Raw genomic sequence first — 27,454 nt, forward strand, 5'->3', positions numbered from 1 at the left:
AGTCATGAAGATAATTTGGGACTTGGGGTGGCTTAGTTCTGAGCAGACCCAGCCACTAGGGGCTATCTTTAGTCATTACAAGACTTTAAAGTTGAAGAACTAGATAACTAGGTAGAGATGAAGGTTAGTCACAAGGTTTTTACAAACACAGAGGCAGATTATGGGCTGTACAACCATTATCAAAAATCAAGGTAGCTGGATTATAATGAGTCATAGAAATACAGAATAGATGGTACAGTAAGTGTCACTTACAGTTTTTTTCTGTTGGCTTCTATTCGAATTGAGGAAACTTCTTTTCAAATGTTCTATGGGATAACAATCTAATGTATTTATTAAGTGCCTTTTGTGAGCTTAAAAATACATTCCACAGACTACCAGCCAGGAAGAGAGTGTTCTTTACAGTTAAATTACCAACTTTGAAGCAAACATGTGATATAAATGCTCATAAACACAAAATTCCTCCAGAAATATTACAAGCTGTTAAAGTAAAGTATATCTGGCTTCTGTGTATTAAATTTGTGATAAATTTCTGCTCATTTTATTTAGTACTTTTTAATAATTTGTTTAAATACAATGAATACAATGAAAAAGCAATTTGGAAGAAAATTCTTTAGCTTTTTCTTCTAAATTCAAATAAAACTTTTAGTTACATATTATTTTAAATGATAATATTTAGTACTTACTCTGAATCAGTATCTGTGAAATCCCTCAAGAGTAATTTGTGTGAAGTTTAACATAACCTATTTTAAAAATCTTTTGCGTTTATGGTCATTTATTTATTTATCTGAAACTTAAAAATCTTATTAGTAAGAATTCTTTTAGATACTCAGCTAAAAAGATGGAAAGGGAGTTGATTTAAAGAAATTAAGATAGTTTAAGACTAGAGGAACAAATCAAGCAACTAAACCAGGAAAATGGCTGGGCAGATAGAAGCTGATGAGTCCCAGAAGCTCTTTCTGTGATTCTTCACTTTATTGGCTCCATCTCTTACAAGACTGCCAGGCCTCACGTTCTCCACGTTCTGCTGCTGGGAACACACTCTTGTAGGTCAGTCAGGTTGTTCTAACAGTGACAGTGATAGCAGCAAAGTATTAGTGTTTTATAGCAGTTAATTGATTTAGTGATTTTAGGAATATTCTGAGGTAGATATTATTTTGCCCATTTTAGAGAACAGAAAACTGAGGCTTAGAGAGGTTAGGATATTTCACTAAAGCCACAGTGCTTGGAAGCAGCAGAGTGGGGTTTGCACCCAGGCAATTTGGTGCTAGCACTGACATTTATTTATTTATTTGTTACTTTTATTGCTTTTTTATTTAAAAATTTTTTTAAACATAACAATGTACAAACATGAACATTCTTACCATGTGATCATTCCATTCTTGATATATAATCAATAACTTACAATATCATCACATAGTTGTATATTCATCATCATGATCATTTCTTAGAACATTTGCATCAATTCAGAAAAAAAAGAAAAAAAGTCATACATACTATATCTCTTACCCCCCCTTTCATTGATCACTAGCATTTCAATCTACTAAATTTATTTTAACATATGTTCCCCCTATTATTTATTTATTTTTAATCCATATGTTTACTCATCTGTCCATAAGGTAGATAAAAGGAGCATCAGACACAAGGTTTTCACAATCACACTGCGAAAGCTATATCATTATACAACTATCTTCAAGAAACATGGCTGCTGGAACACAGCTCTATATTTTCAGGCACTTTCCTGCAGCCTCTCCATTATCCCTTAATTAAAAAGGTGATATCTATATAATGTGAAAGAATAACCTCCACGATAATGTGATATCTTTATAATGCATAAGAGTAACCTCCTGGATAACCTCTCAACTTTGTTTGAAATCTCTCAGCCATTGACACTTTATTTTGTCTCATTTCTCTCTCCCCCCTTTTGGTCAAGAAGGTTTTCTCAGCCCCTTGATGCTGAGTCCCAACTCATTCTAGGATTTCTTTCCTTCATTGCCAGGAAGGTTTACACCCCTGGGCATCATGTCTCATGTAGAGAGGGACAGGGCAGAGAGTTTGCTTGTTGTGTTGGCTGAGAGAGAGAGGCCACATCTGAGCAACAAAAGAGGTTCTCTGGGGATGACTCTTGGGCCTAATTTTAAGTAGGCTTAGCCTATCCTTTGCAAGCCCCAAGATTGAAGTCTTGGCCTATTGCTTTGGTTATCCCCATTGCTTGTGAGAATATCAGGAATTCTCCACGTGGGGAAGTTGAAGTTTTCTCCTTTTTCCCCATTCCCTCAAGGGGACTTTGCAAATACTTTTTTATTCATCATTCAAATCACTCTGGGATTTATCAGGACATCACTCTGGACAAACCTACAAGATCTCGTGCCCTACTCAAGGTTCCATATACTCACAGTGTTCAGTTAAACTGTCCACATAAGTTATATTAGGAACTGCACTAGTCAAAATATAAATTTTGTACCAAATAAACATTTTTTGCTTTAGTCTCACACATAAGTTAAAGTTTTAAAATATGAATTGCCATCTATTTTCAACACCCTGTAGTATTGACATCCCTGTGTTCTTCCTCATGCAAAAACATTTTTAAATTTGTACATTTAGTCACTATCATTGTACATGCTAGGCATTCCTAGACTATACCATCTCAGTCTTTATCACTTATTTTTCCTTCTGATTTCATTTGTGCCCTCAGCCCTCTTCCCTCTATCATTCTCACATTCAGCTTCATTCAGTGTACTAACATTATTGTATTACAGCTAGGTAGTATTGTGCTATTCATTTCTGAATTTTTACAATAGTCTTGTTGTACAATCTGTATCCCTGCAGTAGAGACAACATTTAACCACAGAATCAAACCTGTCACACTGAGGGGATAAAAGGTTTTTGTTTTTGTCTGTTTTTTCAAACCTAGCTTACAGTAAATTTTTTTACTAAGAGTTAAAAATGGTAAGACAGGTATTTAGTTTTAATTATTCTCATTGATCCTTATTAAAAAAATATGAAAGCTAGTACTGTTATAAAGGAATTGTTTCAAATCTTTGAAAATGATCATGAGATTTGTCCAGATACATCCTGATGTGAGTTGTATACACAGTATTTTGTCCTATGTGTTACACATTAGAGGTAATCTCTGCAATCTTTGGGCTGTTGTACCTGATCAGTGGTTCTCAGCTAGGGACAGGTTTGTCTCTCAGGGGACATTTGGCAATGTCTGGAGATACTTTTTTTATCATAATGTGGCAAGGGCAGAGAGAGGATGCACTACTGGCACCTAATGCATAGAGGCCCAAGATATTGCTAAATATTGATATTTACAATGTTGGACAGACCCTCCCACAACTAATTATGTGGGCCCATATGTCAGTAGCACTGAGATTGAGACACCCTGAACTAAATAAAATGAATTGTTTTCCAGGCTAAGTGTCTGTGTATGGGATAAAGATGTAAGAGTATTTTCAGAACCTGAGTACTTTGGAGAGTATAAAAATCAAGCCCAGTAGCAAATGGTACAGGATCATTTAGGTCAAGGTGCCTGGAAAGAACTAGACAGTGGAAGAAGTTTTTAGAGGGGGCTGTAGGAAAATGCAGTGGGCAAACTTGGCTTCTTTCATCATTTTCCTGAGAGTTGACAGACTGTGGGTACATCCCGGTACAAGGTGAAGAAACCTAACTTTTCTTTTCTCCCTCTGAGTGCAAGAATCAGCAAGATTCTTGTTTTGAGAAAATGGGCTAAAAATGGCCTTTGTGTGATTTAGTCTGATTTATAACATTGAAATTCATATTGATAAATGAAGACTTTGGTTTATGTTATAAGATATAGTCATTATTTTTAAAGTTATTTGTGATTTTTGGTTGTAAAAACAGCTAATATTTATTGGATGCTTTCTCTGTGCCAGACACAGTGCTTGATCCCAGTAAACCCCACAGTAATCCTTTGAGAGAGTCATTGTAATTATCTACATTTTACTGAATTAAGAAAATGAGTTCTAGAGAGATTTAACTACCATCCTCACAGTCATAGAGCTGTTAAGCTAGAGTTTGGAATTCTGGTTGGATTCCAGAGACCAAACTCTAACCACCATGTGGTATGTTACCTTTTTCTTGCTAAAACCAGTTACAGCCCTTTTTCATGACATGTTGTCAGTCTGTGGTCACACTGTAGTATATGGATACCTCTTGATAATTATTTGTATATTTGGTGGTAGTTGTTAAAGAATTTGGTCAAGATGAATTTGAAAGCTTTTAAAATTGAAGTTATGAGCTGGCCACAGTGACTCAGACAGCAGAGTTCTCACCTGGGTTTGATTCATGTTGCCTGCCCATGTAAAAGAAAAAAACATTAAAGTTATGAAATGTTCTATTTCCAAATGGTTCCTAAAAATTGATTGAATGAATTTAATAAGTAATTTGAGGTAATTTTTTGGATATGATGATATAGGAATTGCTTATCTTTTCCTTAAATTCAAAGCTTTGTATTAGTACATTTTTATAATGTATAAGATAGTTTAGATGAAACAGTAAATATTTTACCCCTTACCTTTAATCCCAACTAATCAATCCATCTATGTAAAATGCTGGGAAAAAATCAGACTGTTGGAATTCAGTGTAACATTTTTTCCTGAAACTTTTTATTTTGAAATAATTTCAAACTCACAGGACAGTTGCAAAAATAATACGAAACCCAAACAGAATTTTAACATACCCTCACCCCAGCAGACACCCAGCTAGACCAATTGTAATATTTTGCCACATTTGCTGTCTCATTCTATCTCTCCACCTATTCTGTCAGTATATCAATAAAATAGAAATATTTACTATCAAACCTAAGATAGAGCCCTACTCCCATTGGGGGATTACTTTTCAAAAGTGAGGGACCATTCAGTGTTTACCATATTTGGGAATAAATTGACATATTTTAACATTTTAAAAGAAATGTATGTCTCAATCCATCAGACTTTAGCCTCTAAAGCAGATAATTTTTATATTGTTTCCTCTCTGGGAAGCTTGAAGCTTAAAGTAGAAGAACAGAAAGCACACCGGTAGCTAGAACTACTAACTCTTCCATTCTTGTAATCAAGATTAATAATAGGGTGTTTTCTTCCATTGATGAAAATATTGTCATTTTTGTTATGTTTACATTACAAGCAGTTTGGTATTTGAATAGAAAGTATTGAGACAGAGATTGGGGGGGGTGGGATCATGGGAGCTGTGATACTGTCACTTGCCTCCTCTCTAACTACTGCAAATTTGAGGTTTGAACCTGGTTTTCTAGATGTTCCTGACACCTTCATCCTCCTCATCCTTATTGTGTTATGACATATTTTGGGGCAATGTTTATGCCAGTGCCTTATTTGTACTTGCTTCTCTGCAAATTGACTAAAAGTTGTGATAATTGTTGAATCCCTATATTTGCTATTTTAACTTTTAAGTGATGAGATATAGTTAAATATTCAGTCTGAGTTAAATAATACAAAATTTGATCGATCTCAGTATAAAAGATATAAGAAATACTTGTTTATGTGGTAAAAATTTTTAAATGGGTTGTTATTGATAACTTACTTTATTCTTTAATGGTTAAGTGTGGTGTGAACATTAGCATCCATTTAATCCCAAATAGGATTTGAGTCTGCAGAAAGGAAAAATATCTTTTATTATTTAAAAATAATGATCTCAATATATATTCTGAGAAATCTATTTTTGATGTTAATTTAAATTGAGAAGATATGCATCAAAAATTTTAAGCATAATACTAGCATAGATATTAATCAAATGTAAATATTGGGAGTTATATCTGAACTCTAATCTTTTCTCCCATCTTGATTTATGTAACTTTTTTGATATGTGGAAAAGAGGGACAGAAGTTATAAACTAAGAATCCAAAGTGTTTTTGTTGTTCCAAGTTTTCAGTGCCAAAAGCATATAAACCTGCACCTGCTGGTAATTATGAGCAAACCAGCCTTTGCCAAATCCCAGACCTTTGCTTAAATATTTTTACTGGAACTAAATGATGTTGCCATTTTTATTTTTAGGTTTGCTGGCATGGGTAATCTCATTAAGGTGCTAACCAGGGACGTAGACCACAATGCAGCACGTTTTTTCTTGGACTTTGAAAGTAAGCCTCTATAGCCCTTCACAGCTGGTGCATAATGGTAAATTTGCGAGATTAATTATACTCACACCACAGTGAAGGCCAGCCAGAGTATCTGTTGCTAAAACATGGGGATCACAAAAAGGTTGCATGATTTTTTTTCTTAATCGTAGGCAAATATCACCATCATGTATAATTCTTTAGTTTTTCATTTGCTAAACTCACATTGAGCCTGTAGCTGGTGCTGTCCTTTCATTAGTCCATGAAGCAAGTAGCCTTATGATGAACATTCTAACAGTATGCTTTAGTGACTATGTTGAAGTTTGTTGATTTATAATCCTGTAATTTTTTTAAAAAAATCAGAATTGTGCTGCATGTCCAGAATCAGTCCTTTAAATGACCTTCAAATTACTATTCATCCAAATTTGCTTAGGAATATATACTATATTTAATGGTATATAGGAAGTAAGTTTTACATTCTGCTATGAATTGTAAAGGTGAGTTTTAGCCAAAACTCTTAATATTTGGCTTTGAAATAAATTGTTGTTTCAGTGCAATATTAAACAAGATGGCATGTAAATAATTCTTAATCAGAGTTTTATTTTTCAGAATACTAGCAATTTTGGAATACTTAAAAGAATTTTTCATTATAAGGCCATTAATGAAACTGACTTGGGAGAATTTTGAGAAGAATTAGAGCAACAGGTGTGCCATTTTGTATGGGAAAACCACAGCTCACCTCTAGGTCCTACAAATCAACATGTTGAGAAGCAGGTTTGCTGTCTGCCAGAGCACAGTCTGGGTAACCAGAAGACAAATTCATGGCCTAATGAACATTTTCCCTGTTACTATTTTTTAAAATAAATTTCAGATGTTCTTTATATAAAGTGATATTTTCTCTTTCTCATTCTTGTCTTGACAGGTACCTTAACATGGGGAATATTCTTAAGGTTTTAACATGCACAGACTGAGCAGGGGCCAAATTTTTTCCTTGATTTTGAAAGTAAGAATATGATTTTATATCTATTTATCTTCGCCTGAAGTAGACTGTGTTTGTCTTGCACTAAATGAATGTTTCCGCTTTGCCATCTTTTATAACTGCTTTGCATGAATGAGCTATGAATTGTTTGGTAAAATTTCTGGTGCCTTCTAGAACTGGAAGTCATATTTTATAGACTAAATTGTGATGATAAAATAAAATTTCATTTTGACTTTGTAAGAGATTTTATATCTCTTAATTGGGCATTATTTTATAATTTGAAATCTGTTCTCCAATGAAAACATTTATATGAAAAAATTTTGGTGGAAAATGTAAATACTGTCTCCAGACTTATTAACAGAGCCAATATCATGGGGGGAAATTTTATTACAATTGTGAAAGATGGACCTAAGTTTCAACAATTTTGTATACATGTTGAAGTGTTTTAAATACAAATCTGTTCATGAAGGCCATTCATAACTCAGTAATTTGGGCATAATATTAAAAGGTAAGTGTGAACCTAAATTATTTAATCTTTGCAGGTAATTAATTTGAAAAGTTAAAAAATTATATATATTTATTTCAGGAATTCATTTTTTTCTAAACTGAATAAAAGAAAAATAATGGGTTCACAGACCTTTAAGTAATTTGCCTTCTGTTTGTTTTATGTTGCATGACCTATTGTAATATGGTCTAAGAGTGGCAGGTAAGTGTCATTGAGCCCAGTGCATGTTAAAAAGCTTTTGCTGTTTTTTGGCTGTCAGTATTGCTTTAGCTTGTCTGTATGTCAAATTGAAAATATATATATATTAAATTGATGTTTTAGTGTGAATGTTGCAATTTTAACTGATCATTAGCAAATTGTTAGGAAAGGATGAAGAGATAGCCTACAGGTTTTTAATTTATATGACCCCTTACCTGAGATACAACACTTATCCAGATTTAAAAATACTTAAACCTTTTCTGGTTTTAAAAGCAAAAGAAACGAAACAAAAGAAAACAAACAGAAAAAACCCACAAAGAAGCAAAAGAAACAAATCCTTTAAACTACCCCCCCTCAAGATGCACTGCATTTTCCTTCATCTTCTATTAGTTTATATGATGTTATACAATATAATTCATTCTATTTTATAAATTATTCTTTAAACCAGAGCAGTTCATATGAGCACATTAATGTATAGCTTATCTCCATTTTACAGAATAATTTGTGTCCTCTGATATTTTTCTACTTTAGTACATTTCTATAAAAATTCTGTAACAATTTGGATACTATGTGCAGGCTATCAAAGAGTAGTAATGTCTGTATTAGGATCATATTAAATTGTTGGGTTTTAGGGGCAAAAAATGTATTAGAAAATAATAGTTTTCTTGACCCTTCTCAACAATTTAACAATGCTATTTTAAGTGCATGCTTAGCATGAATTTTAATCAGCTTGGGAACATTGAGCAGAATTGCTGACTTGAAGATTATTCTTTTAGATGAGGCAACTTACATTAGAGCTGTATTTTAGTTTATTTGCATCTGTTTCAAACTTGGTCTTGTATATCTTTCTGCTATTCTGTCCCCTTTTTCCCTTTGTCTCAAATTCCTTACATTTGCAGAATCTTGGCTTTGATCCAGTCAAGATCTTGTTCAAGACTTAGCACCTGATCTTTTTATAAACCTAGCATTATGTTGTGGTCAAATGATACGCAGAAATTTTATGTAGTATATTTATAATAATATTTGGTCTTGGTGTCCCAGTCTGGGACTTTGGTTCATTATTTTAAAATTTTAAATAGCTAATTTACTGACAGGAAAAAGTTAAAATTGTTAACAACAATAATAATAATCAGCAATGTAGAATGACAAGAAAAGTATTAACAGATATACATTAGAATATGATACTTGTTGCTTGTAGCAGCTAATGTTGAATTTTTGTTTTAACACTTAACTGACATACTGTAAAAGAATATTAGTGAAGATATACTATGTACCAGGCCAGGGTTTGTCCATTATTATTTCTTATTTAGATTTGTAAATATGTTTCCTTTTTATTCTAACTGTAGTTCTGTTATTCAATTTCATCTTTCATCTATTTACATGTTCTTCTTGTTGGAAATAAGACCTTATAAAAATTTACCTTATTGTTGAGCTACTGTAGTGACCCTGGCCATCAGAAGGATTCTTCTTATATTGTTAATGCCAGACTCAAAATTTCCAACACAATTGATTTTGCCAATTGTTTATGATTATGTGGAATAAAGCTACATTCTATTTAGTAAGCAGGGTATTTAGTACTATAGGTTTATTTCTAGATACACAATAATATCAGAATAATTTAAAGTTTCACTATTTCTATTATTCTAATTGATTAAATCTAGACATTTCTTCATGGTTGAACAACTGCAGAAATAATTCCAGCTAATATAGCTAATTCCAGCTAGTATCTCACTTTTTGTGTCAGATTTTATATAAATGAACTATTCCAATGTATTTTAAATGTGATTTAATGGACTCCTGTAGTTTACAAAATGAAGATGATATCTTTAAATAATTATTCTCTTAATTCACATTTTTTTTCTCCCCTCTTCACTCCCCCTCTCCAGTACCAATTTTCACTTGAGTTCAAGGTACATTTATGACATGCCTCCCATGTGCCAACAAGTAGGTGCTGGAGATACAGAGGTAATTATGATAAAACCCCTGTCTTCAGAGAGCTAGTAGGGTAGATAGTACCCTATCTAGTAGGGTAGATAGAAATGGGAGCTAAGGATTTCATTTACATAATTTACATTCAAGGTATAGCTTAGGAACAGATTAATTTTGCAAAGCAATGAGGAGTGGAATGGAAATCATGGAAGATTTTGGTGATATTTGAGTTGGGTTTTGTAGGGTGATTTAGAACATTTCAGGTTAATTTAGTGAAGGCCATTGTAGACAGAAGAAACAGTGTTGTAAATGCTTTTGTAATGATGGTCTGTGTTCACTGAAACATTGTTTTTTACTCTCATGGTACTAGGGGAATATTTTCCCTTTAAAACAATTCATATCTATATATTAAGATTTTCTTTTAAGAATGTCTCAGTTAAGACAAAAGCCCCAAATTGCCCCATAAAATTTAACAGTAGTTGCACTACTGACAGCCTATAGAAAGCACTGAATGTAGGTCTTTACAGCCACTTCTAAATCTTGGAATTTCCTAATACTTTATGATATTGTAAATGTATAGCCATTCTAATGATAAGCCTTTATTGCCACAAATATTTATTTGTATCTACTTGTTCACTAAGTTGTGGTTCTTGGGAGAAGAGGGAGTTTTTATTTTTTGTGTCCCTTTCCAGTATATATGTGCTTTGTAAAATGGCAGAAACCTAGTATTTGTTCATTAAACTAGACTTCTTTAGTTATTTATCTCTAGATAGACCAAAATAGGAGAATAGAGAGAGGTGGTGGTTTGTAAGGGGGAAATAGAATCTATCTCTGATTCTTTGTGTCAGTGTCTTTCCACTTAGTCATACTTTTCCTCTAGTTCTTGTGTCTTTTGTGTTACTTGTTTCCCCATCTTTAAAAAATATTGATACCAACTCTTTTAGCCTAATTTATTGTTCCCTTTCACTTGTCTTGCATATCTTCAGTTGCTTTTGTATTGTACCTAAAAAAAATCTTCATCCTAGTGGCATCTTTTGTATACTTATTTTTCTAAAACTTATAGAATTACCTTTGCTCAGAGATGAAAATACCTAATAGCCTCCTTTAAGTAGCCTCCTTTAATACTAGAACTATTTATGTCTCTGTAACTTTTTATTCATCCTTTTTTATATTCATTCAACAGATATTTATTATAGAAAATCTAAATATTGAGTTCACATACTGTATAGAGGTACATACTGTACATTTGATGAACTTATGGAGATAGATAGTAAACATTTATTGGATAAATGAAAGCACAATTAAAGTAGAAAGCTTCCTTGTCACAGTTATACAATTTTTGTGTTGACTTTTAATTTTTCCTTTCAAATTAACTTTGCCTCATTTAGTGCATAGCTTTTTCAACTTTGGCAATTATTTTTAGTGGCTTTTCCTCTTCCTTCTACCCTGAAGGAAATGGGTGTGAAATTAAAATATTTCATTTAACCTTAGGAGTAGTAGTCATTGAAACATGCTTTAATTTCCTTTGAGGAGCCTTTAAAGCTCAGCATGGTGAATAATTACTATTGACTACTCTCAGTAGTAGAAACATTATTTGCTATCACATGAATGTCCTTTTGTTAGCTAGCTAAGTAGTACATTTTTCTTCAAATAGTAAAGCCATTCATTGCTCTGAAAAATCAAAGTGACAAGTCTTGGTTGCATTGTATAATAACCATTTTTAAAATGCTTTATTTTATAGTCTTTTGCCCTGCTTAGTATTTCACCCTTTTGCATGACTTGCTATCATATCAAAGTAGTGCTTACTTGTCTGCTATTTTCTGTTTGTCTTCATTTCTACAGCAGTCTTCAGCAGCTTTCAAAATTATAAATGTGACTTTCCTGTGACAGTCTAAAAATGTTCAATCAGTGTGGTGCTGGGTGTTTATCCCACCCTAAGGGGAAACATGAATCTTCTCCTTTATTTTTTAATTTCACGGTACTTATTAAACCTTTAATTTAATAATTATTAACCACTTACAAGTTATTTTTAAGGCTACTTGATAATGTTTTGTTTGTATGTAAGTCTCAGTGTCACATTTTTATGTTAAAGCTAATCACCACACCAAAGAAGGCATAGTATTTTCAGACTTCATGAATACCTTTTAATAGTTAATGATAAAATCTTGTCCTTTGTCATGAATTCCCACTTCATGAATTCAAACAATAATATGTGTCTACTATTGATGTTATGTCTGTAGTTCCACAGCTCCATATGAAAAGGATAAAATTGCCAATTTTGCGTGCAGAACATATTTATCTTTACCACATCTGGTGTAAGTATAAAAATATGAGGTGTACTTTTTTAGCATGTCTATTACTTTAGAAAATATAATCTAGCTAAATATGAAAAGTATTACTGCTAAATGACAGATCTAATTTTCAAAATAATTAATCATTTAGCCATAGTATCAGTATTTGCTTCTAGCAATACCTTTATTGCTGTGGACAGTCTTTAATTTTTCAATTGGCTCCTCTTGTGTAATTATTTTGTCACAGTGTTTTCATTCTAAAAATGTAATAAATGATTTCTGAAAAGAAATTTGAAAAAATAAGTGAATCTGTAAACACAAATTCTTAAGTTGGCTTTGCACAGAATGTTATTTTTGTTACTGTAGTACTGTTCATGTTGAATTTGAAATTTGGTACTGTAAATGACTTTTTTAAAGTATATGGTATATTTTTTGACTAGAGAGTTTTGATACATGGAATTTAATTATGATTTTATCCCAAGCACAAAATAAAATTTTAGTTTTAGGCATCTTATTCCTAGTTTCATGTATGAACTTAATTTATTTTTAAAATTTCAAGGTAAAGAAATGAATACATCATTTTGAATTAGTGGGGAGGTAAAGTGAGTAGAGAAAAGTCTAGGTGCTAGTTTTATATTATTCTTAGAGAGAGTTACCAGAAACTTTAATTCATATTATAAATTTGGACACCTCTCTCACCCAAAAGGAAGAAATTTTAATGTGGAAGAATTTTGCCAGCATAATTTTTTTTTCAAAAACATTGTGGTGAACATAATGTTTAACATATTAAGTGCTTTATACCTTATGCATTGTGTTGAATTTGGGCTACTTGGAAACATTTATGAAAAACATGGCTTCTTAGTGAATTCCCATTTTTCTCTGTAAAAGAATCAATTGTATTAAATAATAAAGATTGATCCTTAGAGATACAAATGACCAAGTTATTTAAAATATTTATGGGGTTTCTGTTGCCTAAAATCTAGCAGAGAGAAGTCCATATACAGCTGTTCATTAACATATGTTTTGTGGCTAATACCACAGGTGGTAAAAATGCCTATACTCTGATTATACTTTTTTTACTGTAATTCTCTCTTCAATTTTTTCTCACTCAGTCCCAACTGAATAGAAACTCAGATTTGCTTTAGTGTTTCAAAATTTCAAAGATAAGTATCATGGCTTAAAGCATATCATTTTCAGCAGCTCAATAATTCAGGAGCAGTTTCATAATTAGAACTCCAACACAAGAATCTTGATCTTGTGTTCATCATCAGAGAAATTCATTGACACTGTCCTGGATTTGGACTTTGATGCATATTTTCTCCCTTCCTTAATTTATAGTATCATATAAATTGAGCTAGATTTAAAGTGATGCCCAGAAAAGGGGAGCATCTAAAAACTATTGTTTTAAAATGGTTTTTATTTTTTGTATCAGAATTCAGTTGGTTAAAAGTAAAATTACTTTTATGGAAAAATAGTTTCAATCTTAAACTATAGTTGAGCAAGGTATGAATAACCCTTTCACTTCTGTCACATTAAAACAGATTATTACTAATAAAGTTTCACTTACTGACTGATGAATGATGTGGGAAAAAAGTGATTATTTAGACTGTCACTGTTTAAATTTTTTGTTATAATTCTCAAGGTGGCTTAATATACCAGGTTATGATTTGTAGCTTAAACTAAATAGTAAATGCTTTGTGTCCCCTTGTTTCCCTGTGATACTCGCAAACTTCAGGCTGGTTATTCAAATGTCGAATGATGGAAAAATGATTGATCTCTTCCAAGAAGTGCAAAGTTAACACATTGACTAAAAAGTAACTAATCTGTGGAAATTTGTATTTTTAATTGTTTAGGATTTTACATGTACTTAAACAAATTCATGTCACTGTAAATTTTCTTCTGCTTTCCTGCTGTTCAGATGCCCAGCCTACTGAATCTGAGAAGGACATTTATAAGCAGGTGAATGTGGTATTAAAAGATGCAGAAGGCATCTTGGAGGACTTGCAGTTGTATAGAGGAGCCGGCCATGAAATACGAGAGGTAAAACATGTGTTATTTTTCAGAAGACTAAATGTTACTAGGTCCCTCCCTCCTTTGCTCTGTTGTTTTCTGTACTTTAAAATTCTCAGTTGTGTATTATTAAGTATTATAGGAAGATCACTTGCGTTATTTCAGAAATGGTTGCAGTGATGTAAAAATAAAATAAAAGCAATGTTTCCTAAGTGTGTAAATTACTTACACAAAGAAAATTCCACTTGTTTATTTGTTTATTTTTGGTTGTTCTCAAACCTGGAATTTAAAATATCTGTGAATTAGGACTATTTATAATCACTTGGGTTTTTTTGAGGGAGCATAACTCTCTGTGGTTTTGTTCTGCCAGTCTTTTTTCCACTCCCCTTAAATTTCCTAGGAGAAAGTTAAAATCATCCTTGCCATCTGGACCCCATCCTCAACTTTCTCCACTGATTTTACACCACAGAGAAAATGTTTGGTATGGGTTCCCTCAACTTTGTTCTCCCAGACCTCTGAACTTAGCCAAGTTTCCATCCATCCCCATTTCCATTTTTTCTGTTTTCAGGAGAAGTTGTGTGTCCTATGTCTTTCCAAGAGTAACTTCCCTCTCTGTGTTCCCTCTCCTACTCTAGACCTTTATTCTTTTAATTATCCCTTTTCTTACTTAAATTTTTTCTCTCTTTCTTTGACTTTGTGCCATCAACATATGTATAGTTAGGTGTCTTGTACTACTCAAAGAAACTCCTGTGCCTTTCTAGACCTCATTTCTCTTTTTCTTATTACCAGATTCCTTAAAGGCATAGTCCTCATGCTCTTTGTTCATTTTCTTTTCACCTTACTCCTCTCATTCTTCTTTTCTGTAACTGATAGTACCGAGGTTATCAAGGGCTTGGTGTAAAGGCTATGCCAGTTTAATTTCTCAGTTGGCTTTTGGAGGTCTGGTGAAAGCAGAAAATAGTACAAGCACCAGGAGATGACAATTGAAGAGATGTTTTAGATCAAAGAGCCATGGTCCAAATTGTCATTGATGATTGACAGGTATTTAGAATAAGGGAGAAAGGAAGCTCAGTGATTCCTTGGTCTTTAGATTAGCAGATGATGATATTATTAACTGAGGGAAATTGTAGATAATGTGAATCATTTCTGACCTCTCCTGTACTAACTGCTTGTTTCTTGAGGGTCTTGCCCATGCAGTTTCCTGCCTCTGTTTGGAATGCTTTGCCTTTTTTCTTTCCTGTTGAATTCCTCTTTTCCCTTCAAATCCCAATATTGTCCTCCTTCTCCTTACTCTTTTGCATTAGCACTTTGCATGTTTATTACAAAGCCATCTTTTTTTTTTTTTTGTAATGGGGTCTCCAGCATGGCAGATGAGAATTCTGCCACTGAACCACCATTTCCCACCCCTTTTTTTTTTGTCAATGGATATTTGATGTTTATCTCTCCACTACTGTACCTCCAGCTTGGGGAGGGGTAAATCTGGCTACTTACTTTTTGCAGATCACTATTCTACCACAGTATTTATTAAACTGTCAGTGTCTGTCTTTGCAATATCATTAGCTTAAGTGAAACCATAAGGATTCGGTAGATGAAGTCACATAACCACTTCTGTGAAATTCATGTTCTCTATTTAAGTGTATATTGGAATATCAAACATTTATGATGGTGGAAGATTGAAATGATTAAGCAGGACCTAATTAAATAACTGGTATATTCTTCCCCTCCTAATCACACCAGTTCACACACTGTCCTGAAAATGTTTGGTAGTGTTTCTCTGTTAATTATTAGTGCCAGATCTTACTTTTAATCATTTATCAGTATTTTTTCATTAAACTTAAAAATAAAATTTTAAATCATATTGTTTTGGATAGTGTAGGGCCCATTTATTTAGTTTATAACTGATTTATTCAGAACATGCTTTAAATCTGTCAGGGTACAATTTTATTTTGCTTTCTGGTTTTTTGTGTGTGGATAGAATGAGAGTACTAGTGCTTTGGGAAAATCTAATCACATAGATCTTGATAATGTTTAAAGCAAGCCTTGGTTATGAGTTTCAGCTTTCAGATGAGGTGTTTAGTTTGTTTGAACATGTTAGAGAAAAAAAGTAATTTGTTGAGAAAAGTATTAAGTTTATAAATGTTCAAGTAGAACATCTGTCAGCAGAAGGGAGATAAAAGCAAGAAAGCCTGTTTCTTTGGAAATAACCCTCTGTAATCAGAAAAGGTTGCCTAGGCACATTCATGTTTTTGATTAAGGATCTCTAGATTATGTTTTATTTTTCTCCCCTTTCAGATTTGAATCTAGTTTTTTATCTATTATTCCTATTCAGGAACACCTGAGAAAACTTGGACTCTGGGTTGGGCTTCTAGTTACAGAGAATAAGTTTCTATGCAATGCTTAGCCAATTTCTAAATCTTGTTTCTCAGGTTGATTTAGATTCTTAAGTGTTTGGCTGGTTTTCTTAGAGTTAGTTTGGACCCTGGAATTTGAATTACTGAAAAGTTCTCAGCCTGTTCCTAGAGTTGGCTTCTTATTTAATTTCTTGCCATACTTTTTTGGTCCCCTTTTATTCTACCAAAGTATTATTTAAGAAAGAAATACTACCACAGTTTTTCTGATATATGGGAAGTAGCAATATAAAATGTGTTATTTTTGTAAATCTAAAAGGCACCAAGGCATAATATTGTTAACGAATATATATTGTGTCCTTAATTTTTCCCCAATATATTCATACCCATTGCAAGGATAGCAAAGAATATATTGCAATATGTTTAATGTATCCATGGAGTTGAGAAGGCCTTTTCAGCATTTTGGTCCATAACTCTGAATTTTAGAGATTTATAGTAGAGTTTCATATGTTTGGTAAAACCTGTATTTATTTTATTTTTTGCATGGGCAGTCACCTCCTACATGACAGACAAGAATTCTGCCACTGAGCCACCATTGCATCACTCAAAACCTGTATTTTAATGTTAAAAATTATGTTGTTGTGATTTTACAAAATCTAACTATTTTTATTATTTGGATTTTAAGGCAATCCAGCATCTGGAAGATGAGAAGTTGCAAGAGAAGGCATGGAGTGCAGTTGTTTCACTAGTAGGCAAATTAAAGAAATTTTATGAATTTTCTCAGAGGTTAGGTAAGTTAAAAGTTTTGTGACTATGACTTTCCTAGTGAAAAAGACAATACCAGATGTGCGAATATTTTATATTCACATTGCTGAATTTGATTGAATATACATGTTGTATAGGTAAAGTAAACATGTTAGACTATAAATGCCACATAGCATTCTTATCATTCCTGTAAAGATAGGTCTTAAATTTATGCAAACCATTTTCCTTTACAAATTATACTTTCCCCAAGAAAATTGTTTTGACTTTTTTTTGGCATACTGAAGTGTGGTATGAGACCCACTCAGCTGAATTTCTTTCAAGCTTTGCAGCAGAACCTTTCCCATATAGAGGAGCTAAACTTCAAACCCTTGGGTTATTTAGATTTTGGGATTCTTAAAATCAGATCTGAGTATGATCCATTTATGTATCTAAAGCTATAGAAGAAAAGACATAGGAAGCTAACCATATACCCAGAGTAATCATAGGGAGTTATTAAAACAAACAAATTCAAAACAATTTGGAAAAAGATTTTCCCATGCATGGAAAAATTATTCAGAAGTCAGAATTATACTTTAAATGCTGTAAGTAAGGAAAATTGGAATTCCCCTCTTTGGAAATGAGGAGGCAGAGGAGGTAGAATTTAGATATCATCTCCTTGTGTAATTAGGAAGATATAAATTTAAAGAACTTTAAATGAATTTGTGGGTACAGAGAAGAGCAGTATAGACACATGCCAGAAATTTGAAATATTTTAAGTCTTAACATATGCTTTTTATACAGTATTGGTTTTTGAATTATATAAATCTGTTACATACTCTAAATTAAATACATAAAAACTTAAGAAAAACATACCATAAGAGAGAAGTCAAACTGGGGGCTGGCTTGCTTGTGAGTTAAGGACCCCAGATGTGATTTGTTTGGTCTACATAATTTTTTTAGTTGACAGGTTTAAGCATTGGTAATTATGTAAGTTTCCAGTTGTTTTAGAAAAATAAGTAGCTTAGGCAACAGTTGATCTGGATTTCAGTTGGCTGGAGTCTGTGGCAGCTTCAAGTCTATCTCATTTAAGCCATGTGCTCTCTAGTTTGCTATAGATCACTACCACTTCCTATTTCCTTCTCTCTTGCTCTTCTTTTTCCTTTATATAAGTTGGTTAGCTATTTGTGTTTGCAACTTCTGTTTCAAGGCTGAAATTTACAGTTGGAGGTTCCATTTTAAAAATGCATATTTCAGGAGAGTAAGCAAATTACTATTTTTGCTTTAGATGCAGTACAGATTGATATATGCAGTGGTAAAACAACTAATATTTGGGATGGAAGTATTTGCATAAATTATCACTTTCTTTAAAAAAAGGGAGGATTCATTTTCCAAAGCAGGAAATCAGTTCCTTTACCTTTTTGCTATTCAATCAAGTATCTATATGGTCTAGCTTTGTAAACCTCTGTAACATCAGTCTGCCTAGGTCTTTTAATCTTGTCTTTCTTGACTACTAGAGGATTTTTCTTGTGCTGCTAGTTCCTAGCTGCATTTGAGGTTTAGATGGTGCACAGGTCCCATTTAAGCTCACCCTGGTCCCTTAGCATTTGCCATGGGAAAAAGAATACTTATAAATAGGTCAAAACTGTTGGACCTTAAGTGTTTTCTTATAGTTTAACCATTGGAATTAATCATGCTGGTGGTGTGTGTCCCTTTAAGTATGCTGTGCTCCATTTTAGTAGAGAATTAAACCAAAAGAAGTAATAGCAAAAGATATCAGTTTCCATGCTGTCATTGGGAATCTTGAACCTTCATAATTGTACTAGGAGCTTCTGTAAGATTATGAGCAGATTGCAATTAAAATCTGGTCAGTTACCCCTGACCTCTTGTCTAGTACTTTACTTAATAATATTTCCAGTTTCCTTGATGATAGGTGAGGGCTACTTGCATAGATGGAGATTCAGTGTTTCTTGAGTGAGCAAACAAGTGAATGATCAATGTATACACATATCTGATATATCAAATATGTGTTGGATATTTATGAGAAGGAGTAATAAGGCATTTTAGGCTTTGTAGACAAGCAGACATGTGTTGAATCCTGATGCCACTCCTTTGCTGTGTAGTCTCGATCATCTCACTTAATTTCTCTGAGCATTAGTATCCAAACTAAACTTTCATTCAGTCCATTGAGTCCTCTATTTTATATCCACTAAACTCTCTCATTGATTCTCCTCCTTCCTCACTGTTGAGCCAGAGATGAGGAAAAAAATAACACACATAGTACATGGTGCGCCATACAACTATCAAGGTACAAAAGGTACAATGTCCTTCAGAATCTTGGAATCCCAGGGAGAGGGTTGTCTGGGCTGAGCGTTACCAATGTACAATGGGTAGTAATCCAGAACAGGGACCCTGACTCCCTGCCAGTTTTGCATACTTTTAGAGGGAAGGCATAGGTATCACCTTACTAGTGCAGAAGATTCTGAGGTTTGATGAGAACAGTTTAATCTTGTTGGCCTGGAAAACATCCTCTACTTGCTTATTTCATCCTGAGGACCCAGAACCTTACCTGCTGAACCAATTACCTGAGGTAACATTGTGTGTGGACAGCAGACAAACTGCTTCAACTTTGCTCAGTCTTCCTCCTGCCCTGGAGGCTTAGTATAGAGATTACCTCCAGGGGTCATGATGAATGAGTCCATCCAGCACGTTGGCCCTTTTTCACTCAGCAAAGTTGATAAAATCAATTCACATGATCCTAAAGTGTGTTTAAAAAGTTGAAAAAGGGATTAGACATCGAATAGAGATATGAAGGAAGCTGATCTAGATAGGACTAAGGTATATCAGAATGCAGGGTTAAGGATGATATTGTCCATATTTTAAAACCTCACCCTCTGTGTGAGAACAAAGGGAGAGATGTTTATTTGGTGCAAAATTTATATTTGGGGTAGTTTCATTTCCTAATTTAACTTGTATGGTCAGTTTAGTTGAATCCCATAAACACATGGAATCTTGAACAGGGCATGATGTTTTATTGTTTTGTCCTGGTTAGTGTGATGCCCCACTATATGCTAGAGTAATTTGGGGGGTGAATAAATAAGTATTTGTAAAGTCCCCTTGTGGGGCTGGAGAGAAAGGAAGAAATATTCAGCATCCCCATTTGGAGAATTTCTAATATTCTTATAAGCAGTGGGAATAACTAAATCAATAGCCTGAGTCTTCTGTCTTGAGGTTTGCCCCCATGAAACTCAGTCCTGCAAGGATAAGCTTAGCCAACTTAAAGTTAGGCCTAAGAATCACCCCCAGAGAATCTCTTTATTGCTCATATGTGGCCTCTCTAAGCCAACTCGGCTGGTGAACTCACTGTCCTCCTGCCTACATGGGACATGACTCCTGGGGTGTAAATCTGACAACATGGGACAGAAGTCCCAAGATGAGCTAGGACCTGGCATCAAGGGATTGAGAAAGCCTTCTTGACCTAAAGGGGTAAGAGAGAAATGAGACAAAGTGTCAGTGGCTGAGAGATTTCATACAGAGTTGAGAGGTTATTCTGGAGGTTATTCTTACGCATTTTATAGATATCCCTTTTTAGTTTATGGTGTATTGGAGTGGCTAGAGGGAAGTACCTGAAACTCTTTTGCTGTGTTCCAGTAGTACTGATTCTTGAAGACAATTGTATAAAGATATAATTTTTACAATGTGACTGCATGATTGTGAAAACCTTGTGTCCGATGCTCCTTTTATACAGGGTATAGATAGAGAAATTTAAAAATATGGATAAAAATAAATAAATAATGGGGTAAAATAAATTAGGTAGATGAAAATACTAGTGGTCAGTGAGAGGGAGGTGTAAGGTGTATGGTATGTGTGAGTTTTTTATTTTTATTTTTCTGGAATGATGCGAATCTAAAAAATGATCATGGTTATGAATATACAACTATGTAATGATACTGTGAGCCATTGATTGCACACTATGTATGGAATGTATGTTTATGAAGATTTGTCCTATAAAAATATTTTTTTAAAAAGTACATTAGGGGTAACAGTAATATGTGATATGAAGTAAAAGTGATATGAAGGTAGTGCTTAATGGAAACAAAGTTTTCTGCTTGGGGTGACTAAACATTTTGGAAATAGGTAGTGGTAATGATTGCACAACACTGTGAGTATAGCATAATTCATGCCACTAAATTGTACACACAAAATGGTTAAAATGTCAACTTGTTTTATATATATATATATATGTATATACATGCACACACACACATATATTACACCGTTTTGTTTTGTTTTTAACTACCACTGAAAATTAAAAATTGAAGAAAAAAAGATCCTAAATCAAGCAACTATAATCATCGTAATCAAGTCTCTTGGTTGTAAGTTTACCAGTACTGAATCCCTAAATGGAATTTACGTTTTCATACCAAAGTCATTATTGGTTCCAGGGACAATATTTACTAGATCTCCTGTGTTTATATGCTAAAAATTATTTGTGATTATCCCCCATCCTTCCCCCCAGCCCTCACCCCCACACTATTAGAAATTAGAGCCTTTGATTCCTAATACCTCTGGGGTAGAGAGAGAGAGGTCAGGCAATAGGCTCTAGTCACAAAAGAGCAAGTCAGGATTTAGACATCTACCCAGATTAGAATCAGCTCACAAGACAAGCTAGGGCTTGTCTCTTCATTTTAATTTCATTTCTACCAATACTTACTGATGTGCATCAACCCACCCTCAAAATTTAGTAGCTTAAAACAACAACCCGTTTACTATTTCACTATTTTCTTGATTGACTTGGCTCAGCCAGGCAGTTCTTCTGCTCCATGTGGCTTGGTTGAGGCCATAGTCATTCAGAGGTTCTACCAGGCTAGCAGTTCAGCTGGAGCTGTTGGCCAGAGTGTCTACATGTGACATCTTGGTGTGGCTTGGACTTCTAATGGCATGTGAGCTGAATTTTAAGAGGAAGTGTCCCAAAGCAGTTGTTTCAAGAGAAGGAAGTAGAAGCTTCCAATTCTCTCAAAGACAGAACCAGGAACTGGTAGAAGACTGTCACTTCTGCCATATTCTGTTCACTTAGCATCATGGGGAAGGCCAGATTCAAGTGAAAGGGGCACAAACTCCTATCTCTCATTGAAAAACTTGGCAAAAAATTGGTAGTGTCTTAAAATCCCTCACAGTCCCTATCCCTTGGATTTTCTTGTGAGAATTCATGGACTAGGGTGGGTCTTTGACACTAGATAGATAGCAGTTAGTGAGAATAAATGGCTCTTATCTCTAAAAGGGAACTCTTCCCAGGGTCTCCTCTTCCTAGCCATTCAGTTTTTCCCCCATTTTCCTTGTTCTAGTTTGTGGACCAGCCTGTCTTCTTTATTTTTCCTAACAACCTTCTTGCATAGCATTGATTTCTGCATTTTTCTACTAGGTGCCTTTATTTCTTTGGCATTAAGGTAGCCTATTTTATTTTAAGTACAGTTTTATTGGGATAGATTTACATACCATATAATCATCCAAAGTGTACAATCAGTGGTTCACAGTATCATCACATAGTTGTATATTCATTCCCACCATCAATTTTTGGACATTTTCTTTTCTCCAAAAAATTAAGAATTAAAAAAAGAATACCCAAAAAATCCCATACCTCTTATCTCCCTCTATTATTTATTTTTTATCTTTATTTTGTTACTCATCTGTCGATACACTGAATAAAGGGAGTGTCACCCAAGGTTTTCACAATTACGTGGTCACACCTTAAAGCTGTGTAGTTAAACAGTCATCTTTAAGAATCAAGGCTACTGGATTACAGTTCAACAGCTTCAGATATCCTGCCTGGTAAAAACTACAGAGGGTTATCTATATAATTCATAAGAATAACTCCAGAATGATCTCTCAACTCTATTTGAAATCTCTCATTCACTGAAACTTCATTTTGTTTCATTTCTCTTCTCCCTTTTGGTGAAGAAGGCTTTCTCAAACCCATAATGCCAGGGCCAGGCTCATCCCCAGGAATCATATCCCATGCTGTCAGAGTGATTTATACCCCCAGGGAGTCATGTATTGAGGAGAGGGTGGTGAGTTTACCTGAGAGTTGGCTTACAGATAGAGGCCACAGCTGAGCTTCAAAAGAGGTTCTATAGGGGTGACTCTTAGGCATAATTTTAAGTAGGCTTAGTTCTCCTTTGTAGGAGGAAATTTTGTAAGGAGAAGTCCCAAGATTGAGGGCTTGGCCTATTAAATTATTAAACCCCAGTGCTTGTGAGAATGTAAGGAATTCCTCAGGTGGGGACGCTTAATATTTCCACATTTTCCCATCTCTCAAGGAGTGTTTGCAAATATTTTTGGGGGGGAGGGGGCTGGGTGTTGGGGATGGAGAGTACATGGTCCAGGAATCAAGCCCAGGACTCTCAAACCCAGGAAGGCAAGTATTCTACCACTGAACCACCCATACATCCCTGCAAATACTTTTTTATCTTCTGCCCAGATTACTCTGAGATGTTTCATGCAGCACACTTACCTGTACAAATTGATAGCCTTTAAGTTTCCTTCTTGTCATCCTCTTCTAAGATTCATAGCCACATGACTTTGTTTTAGAGAACTTTACTGCAGAGTCTGGTCCATAGATCACCTTTACTTTGATGTTCCTTTTCTTCTAACTCAGCCAAATGACCTTGGACCACCTTCTGGGGTCCTTCATCATTGCTTCTCTTGAGGTAGATCATTATTAGGCAGGACTATCTACTACCCGAACAGGCCCCCCCTCCAGGTTAAGAGGCTGATCTAGCTGTTTCTCAGACCAATAAACAACCTTATCATCTTGAGTTTGCCTTGTGATAAATCTACCATTGCTGCATTAAACATTCATGGACAGTCTTACAGTTATCCTTCACTGCCCATTTCAACTCAGCCAAAGCACCTGACCCCAAACTCATAGAGCATTTTAAATGCTGAAATTAGCCCCTAAGACCTGATAAAATCTAGGGAAATGAAATCAAATTTCTCCTTCTTTTAAAAAGAAAATTCTTAACTCTCATTTATTTAAAATGGTTTCTCCTGTTTCCATATCTCTCAGACCTTGATTTCTCTTATATTAACATCAACATACGGATAGACTCTTAGGGAAAGTAAAGTATTATCTCAAAAGAGCCAAAAATGTTTTTCCTCTAATTGTTCTTGTTCACACCCACTCTTATACCTCTACAGACCATTTGTACCTCTACAATCCATTCTCCATATGGCAAATGAAGTGGAGTTTTTAAATGCTAATCTCATGATGCCACTACTCTGTTTAGATGTATATTAGAATGACAAAGCCAGAGTTCCTAATATGACACACAAAATATATGCATACTGTTTTAGCTTTTCATTATTAGTCAGGGTTCTCCAAGAGAAACAGAGTGATAGGAATGATATACATGTAAATATTTTGAGATTTATTATAGGCATTGGCTTATACAACTGTGGAAATTGGCAAGTCCAAATTCTGTAGGGCAGGTCACAAGTTAGGAACTCTATTGAAGGTTTCAGTGGCTTCCCCAGGAGAAGCTGGTTGTTTGAAGTAGATAGAAATTCTTCTCTCTGACTGCTGAAATCCTATATTCTTGCTGACTGTTGAAATCCTCAGTTCTCCCTTTAAAACCCTCAACTGTTTAAATGAGATTTCTCTCACTGCTGAAGGCAATCTCCTTTGTTAATTATAGATGTATCATCCATAGATGCTATTAACTGACTAATGATTTAAATCCACAAAATACCATCGTGGTAATAATCAGACCAGTGCTTTCTTGACCCAACAACTGGACACCATAACCTGGCCAAGCTGACATGTGAATTGAACACCACAGTTTCTCTCCTTGCCCTCTTCCATATCCACCTACATTGGTCTTCTTGGAGTTAGTTCCTTGACTGTCATGGTCTTCTCAGCTCAGGATCTGGCTCCCTGTCCTATCTGTTTGCAAACTCCTGCTCATCCTTAGTGCACAGTCCAGTCTCTACCCAGATGTCTCTTCAGGGAAGTCCTTTCCTGAGTCTTCAACTAGGTGAGGTCCCATTTTTATAGCTTTTTATTGTACTTTATACTTCTCCTTTTCAGCACACATCACAGTTCTAGTTCTTTATTTTTCTTCTTTCTGTATTATAAAGCTTCATCTGGGCATAGGGAGCATGTCCACTTTATCTCTGTTTCCCCAGTGTCTGGCACATAAGTTCTCTTATTTACTATAAAACACTAGCTATCATTTGAAGTTATTGTGTGGATAAGAAATAATGTCTGTCAAGTGTCTAGCTCAGTGCCCAGGGCATAATAAGAAGTACCTACTATTGGTAGTTGTATTCATCAGGGGAAACAGAACCAATAGAAGATATCTGTAAATATGAAATAAAAGTGTCTCACACAGCTCTGGGATGCACAAGTCCTAATTCACTGGACAGGCTTTCAAGCTGGCAACTCTGGTGAAGGTTTTCAATGAATTCCCCAGGAAAAGCTGACTGGCTGAAGTAGAGATGAAAATTTTCTCTTCTAACTGCTTAAGTCATCACTTCTTCTTTTAAAGCCTTCAGTGATTGGATTAAATATTTCTCATTGTTGAAGGCACTTCTTAGATGTAATCAGCCATAAATTCAGTCAACTTATGATGATTTAAGTCCACAAAATGTCCTTGCAGTAACAGGCCAGTGCTTGTTGACCAGAAAACTGGGCACCATTATTATCTGGCCACGTTGACTCATGAGCTTAACCATCATAGTAGTATTAGTAGATTTATATTTTATAATGTTATGGAAGGTTATGCAAAACATTGCTTATTTGTGAGAGAGTTTATTCTAGTAGAAGGAATACGGCTAGCTATTACCTGGGTTGTAACCTCTCTCATGTTCAGTATAATTATCTCTGAAATGGGGTAAGTGTTCCTCATGTTGTAGTTGGTGGTGAAAATTGAAGGGAGAATGCATTAAGTGTCCTGTGTGGAGTTGGCTCAATTTAGCTTTATATATAGTTTTAATTTACATTAGTAAATATTTATTATTAATCTGGTATTTCATTATCAGTGTTAGACTGTCTTCTAACTCTTTAAGCTTTTGTTTTCTCTGAATGGAATCTAATGTTTTTTGATTCTACAATTTGTAACTAATTTAAGTACAGAAATATCAGTATTTCCACATTTAAACCCAGTATATAATAGTTTGGCATCTAAAAGTAGCACTGATTTCAAAGGAACTGTTTTGCTTATGTAATGAATTGAATATTTATATTACAGTCCTGAGATGCCAAGCTCTAAGACACATAAATATAATATTTAAATAATATTAAACCAGATATTTTGTTCTCTTTCAGTAAGTGAAAGTTTGTGTTTATCAACAAGCAGCCTAATCTCAGTATATAGGAGTTGATAATTTACTCATCCATGAACAGATTTGACTGTATATTCTTATAGTCAAATGGATATATGGCCCGCATAGCCGTATAGGTTTGACTATATGTACAGTTACCATCAAAGAAGCTCCTCAGTTGTAGGTAAAAATTACCATTTCATAAAGCTAAATTCCTTACTGTATGGGAATAATGCAAGTAATATAAAATTTACCCTTTGATCCTGATATTTAATTTAAATTCACATTCTGCATTTTTTGCATACATTCGGCATTATTTTGAATTTGAGTTTACAGAATTATAAAATTAAGTTTGTTCCTTTTTAAGTTTTTTTCCACTTGGAAACAGTATTCAGTTGGGTATATTCAATACAATGGTAAAATTTTGAACTTTATTTGATTCTATTATATATACAATGTATATTTAGGTAATCTGATTTATAAAAAAAACTTTTATGGGAATAGAAATCATAACATTTGTGGATTGTATGCTTTTTAATAAACAAATATCAGAAAAACACCAACAACTAATAATTTTAACCTTTTTTTTTCTTTAGAAGCAGCATTAAGGGGTCTTCTGGGAGCCTTGACAAGTACCCCATGTTCTCCCACCCAGCATCTAGAGTGAGAGCAGGCTCTTGCTAAACAGTTTGCAGAAATTCTTCACTTCACACTCTGGTTTGATGATATCAAGGTAGAATTTTCTGTCGCCCTGATTTTATGAAAGTCTTGATTCTTCAGTGAACACTAGAATGCAAAGCCTGTTAGAGTGTGTTGAAGTAATGACTACTGGACCTTAGGAAAAGTGGAAAACTGCATTTAGAAGTAGTGGAGTGTCTTTTGATATATAACTTAGCAAATACCAAATGATCCAATATTCAGTCTTCATTTAACTTCATTTTTAAAATTCTCTGAAACAGTAACATTGACCTTATTTTCTAATGTTTTTTCTTTTCTTCTAATCCCTAGTTTTTTCCAGCATTCTTTTGTATAAAAATGTTTAAC

General features: G+C 34.2%; 1 pseudogene; it reads left to right on the plus strand.

Moving 5' to 3' along the window:
• Positions 1–6,039: 6,039 nt before the first annotated feature.
• The window catches only part of LOC143673001 (CYFIP-related Rac1 interactor B-like), a 33,567-nt pseudogene continuing 12,152 nt past the window's right edge, over positions 6,040–27,454 (plus strand).

Source organism: Tamandua tetradactyla, assembly GCF_023851605.1.
Source record: "Tamandua tetradactyla isolate mTamTet1 chromosome 22 unlocalized genomic scaffold, mTamTet1.pri SUPER_22_unloc_3, whole genome shotgun sequence".
Lineage (NCBI taxonomy): Eukaryota > Metazoa > Chordata > Mammalia > Pilosa > Myrmecophagidae > Tamandua > Tamandua tetradactyla.